General features: G+C 39.8%; 1 non-coding gene across 1 annotated transcript; it reads left to right on the top strand.

The window, feature by feature from the left end:
* The first annotated feature begins 3,427 nt into the window (after positions 1-3,427).
* On the top strand, positions 3,428-3,510 carry TRNAL-UAA (transfer RNA leucine (anticodon UAA)). Its single transcript has one exon. It is a non-coding gene; the product is annotated as a tRNA-Leu (tRNA).
* The last annotated feature ends 393 nt before the right edge of the window (positions 3,511-3,903 follow it).

Here is a 3,903-nt window from a genome sequence, read left to right as displayed (position 1 = left end):
AGGTTTTTCCGAATTGATTGCGAAATGGTCATATGACCAGCAGCCAGACCAGCACATGTGCAATTCCGGGACAAAAAATGAATTAGCGGGACGCCATATTCAATTGTTCAAAAAACGCCCACTAACCAAAAGGTCATTCGCCTTCCAAAGAGAGTCTGACAATTGGTAGGTAACTCTAGTAGTTCAATTGCTGAGCCGTACGTCACATAAGTGTTGTACAATTCAATAGTAAAATTCATATAAAATGACGGATTACAAATTATTTCGCTGCATGGATCTGTTAGTGTGTAATACGTCCTTGCCTTGTGATAGAGTGTTCCCACTGATCGCGATTGAATATACTTTTTTGATAAAAATGTTATCAATAGTGTGCAGTGAATTAACCTGCATAGTTCTTGCGGTATATGTATATGTAGCTATATGGCCTATATATATATATATATTGTATTGGTGGTTTCCGCTTAATGATTCTTAGCACGTATTGAATGCAATTCCACCGTCTGTTTCCAGCTAATATGTTTCTAAACAATGTAAATGCTAGTAGTCTCGAAAATAACTAGTGCTAGGTTGAAAGTTCCTTGTGAGGGCGATGTCCGAGCGCTTAAGGCTTTAGACTTAAATTCAAATATACGTTAAAATATACGTCTTCGTGGGTTCGAATAAAACCCACACTAAACTACGGTGCTACAAGTTGTCACATATGTTTTTGTGTGGTAAAATAACTCGGTTATTAAATATGAAATACACCATACCAATTCTATTAGTAGCGCCCGCTAGCGACGAAGTGGTTCTATGGTGCAAATCGATGAAAATAGCCGTTTAAGTCGTCGACGTCGATTATTGTTCAACAATTTGCAAGATTCTGAATGACGAACGCCCACACAACCACATTTGTCTATTTCAACAAGAACATTGCATACATTCATAGACGTAATTTTTACTTCTCAAAAGTGTAAGTTGCTTATAATGATAGCATATGATCCTGAGCTCTTAATAATAATCTTCGCTGGTTCACGGCGTCCCTTGCGAGTGGCTTGGTGCGCCATGACACTTGAGACGGGAACCAGCCAATCGATAATCTAGAGTCAACGCGTCCTTTTTCTTCGATCTCTCGGCTCAAACGCACCACAGTCGTCTCGCCGCGTTGATTGGATTCTTTTATAGTGTATAGAAATGCCGGTGATCGGTCGGTTAAAGTGTTGGACTCTCTTTCCAACGGACGCTGGATAACGACAGCTCGAACTGGCGAAAGGAGACATCAGAATTTAACGATTTTTGCAATAAATTATACTCCCTATCGACTTTAATATAATGATATTGTGATTCATACACAGCCTATTTTCTGAGACCATTTATGCATATCTCAAATTGTTGGCTGATGACATGGACGAAAATATGACATATCATGACCGGGTTTTATGTATTTTACAATATTTTATTTTGCTTTAACTTTTTTTCACGTTCTCGTGAAACTATAGCTCTACGATTGTGCGTTCGATTTTATGAAGTGCAGTACAAACACGCGTTGTATACGTCGCGTGAGACCCATATCGAACACGACGCGACGGAGCAGGCCCTTAAAGCGGGGGGAGTCGTCACATGCGCATGCGTAAGATGGCCATAGCATGTCATTATTTACAAACAAGCGTCTACCCACGAGCCTTTGCGTTTTTAGCGTGTGTTGTTATCATCGTTTCGGACTCAAGTCCCACGCGTGCGCAGGTAACGACCCTTCCGCTTTAATGTTCCGACATTCATTCAATCTTATTCCTTAGACAACAGCCTGAGGGACATGCGGCTCCAAATGATAATCTTACTTCCTGTGTTATATTCTCCAGTACAGTTATTCTCATGCATATAACTGGAAGCCGATGTGACATTGATGTTGACATAACTTTTGTTGTCAGTCTCTTCTCTAAAATAGGGGATTAGACTTGCATACAATTTGTTGTTGTTGTTTTTTTCAATAAAATAAATTACTGTAAAATGTCTAATTTTCACTGGGTTTAAATTTCGCTGATTTACCATTTCAGGCATATTCGGTTGGTTTTAAATTCACGGTTTTATCATTGAGATAATGTGTTCTATGCTAATTTTTACATATTCACTGGGTTTTAATTTAGCGCATATTCCAGTCAGCAAAATAAGAAAAACTAAAACCCATTGAATAAATAATCCTTTTACAGTATTACGTGAGTGTACGAAAGGCGAAATCCGGGTTGCCGTGGTTTGTTTCGTGGCAACTCGGCCATTAAATACTAGTACACTCACATAATGTTGCTCCTCGAAAAAAATGTTGGGGGCGTCACCCCTCCAAAAAATCAAGCTGAAAGCCTTTGTGTCAGCAAAATCTGCCCCTCAAAATGCAGCAAATAGCGTTTCAGAGGGTGTAGATTTCAAGATTGTTAAGAAGAGCATTCCCCGGACCGCCTAGTAAGGTCGGTGAGTAGATCTGAGGTTGGTAAGCAGATCTCGCCACCCAGGCTATGCAAAATTTCGTGCCACCGCTTCTGTATTTTATTGAAAAACACAAACAAACAAACAAACAAACAAACAAACAAACAAACAAACAAACAAACAAGAGAATGTATGTTTGTCTAGTTGGAGATTATAGTCATATATGTTATAACCATATACCTTAAAATATGTTAAGGTCTACTTTATAACTAAGGTTACATAAAAGGAATCCTCGAGGGCGGACATCCGGGCATTTTCACCGCCTGGCAACCCGCGGCGGTGAAAACAAAGGCCCAAAACTCGCAGAAAACGGTACTTTGGGATGGTTGTTGATACTCCCCAAAACAGTGTAACAAGATTAGCCCTACGTGTGTAACATATATAAATTTGGTTGTTCGGGATCACTTCAAAGTTGAGTTTGTGTTGTTTTCTCGAATTTCACCGGCTCGACCGGCGTTCCACAGCAGCGAGCACAGAGCCCATAGAAATGCATGTACAGTGGTGCGCGTCTTAGCAACGTGGAACGTCTGTGACGTAGCTCCGTCCCGAGGATACCCACAGTTACATGCCCCTGTTTGTGTAAATGTACTTATTTGATTTTCACTATGACTGGATTTTCATTTCCACTGGTCTGAATCTTAACCTAAAACTATTCAACTCAATTTGTTTATACCAGTAAATAAATAAACCATGGGTGTCTGAAGCGCATGGGTAAATGATGAACAACACGATCACAGGTGATTGGTTCCTCCCTGCGAGTTTACATCATAAACAGCGCCCTCAAATTCTAAAAGATCATTTTAGCCGGCTGTCTTTTTTACGTTCGTATACGACTCGACAAATGATCTTTTATGTGTGTTCTATGAATATTAATCCCTGGAACCTTTTGGGTCGAACCGCTAAATCACCCTACAATAACATTTAGAATACACTTAATTTGGTATAAAACAATCGTCATGAACTTCATGCAAGTGCGGTGGCCGAGCGGTTAAGGCGTTGGACTTAAGTTCCAATGGACGTTAGTCCTCGTGGGTTCGAATCCCACCCGCACTACATGTAATTTTTAGCGAACTGAATAATACGTTTTTTCACATTTTTCATATTCTAATAATTACATTTCAATTGAGAATTGGATTACTAATTGATTTATGAAAGCTTATCTAAAACTGACAGTGTCACAATCTACGGCAAGGCGCCTCTCCCATGACGAGAAAGTTAATCGTCGAAACATCGACTGGATGTGACGCATACTATAAGAAAACGCTTGCAATCCTCATAATTTCACTGAAGGTAGTATCCATGGTAGTGTTAATACATGTTTAAAAGTACATCGCCGATAATCGAACATCGAGCACATTTTGAATCAAATATCGATGAAGTATGGATCCCCGTAAGCATAACAGACCAGTGCGGTCACATTCAGTTTGCAGAGAGGTACAATATATA

The sequence above is a fragment of the Saccoglossus kowalevskii genome, chromosome 22 (assembly GCF_978046115.1).
Source record: "Saccoglossus kowalevskii chromosome 22, keSacKowa6.1, whole genome shotgun sequence".
NCBI classification, from domain to species: domain Eukaryota; kingdom Metazoa; phylum Hemichordata; class Enteropneusta; family Harrimaniidae; genus Saccoglossus; species Saccoglossus kowalevskii.
The sequence above is the reverse complement of the archived record's forward strand: the minus strand, read 5'-3'. Positions and strand labels throughout refer to the sequence as shown.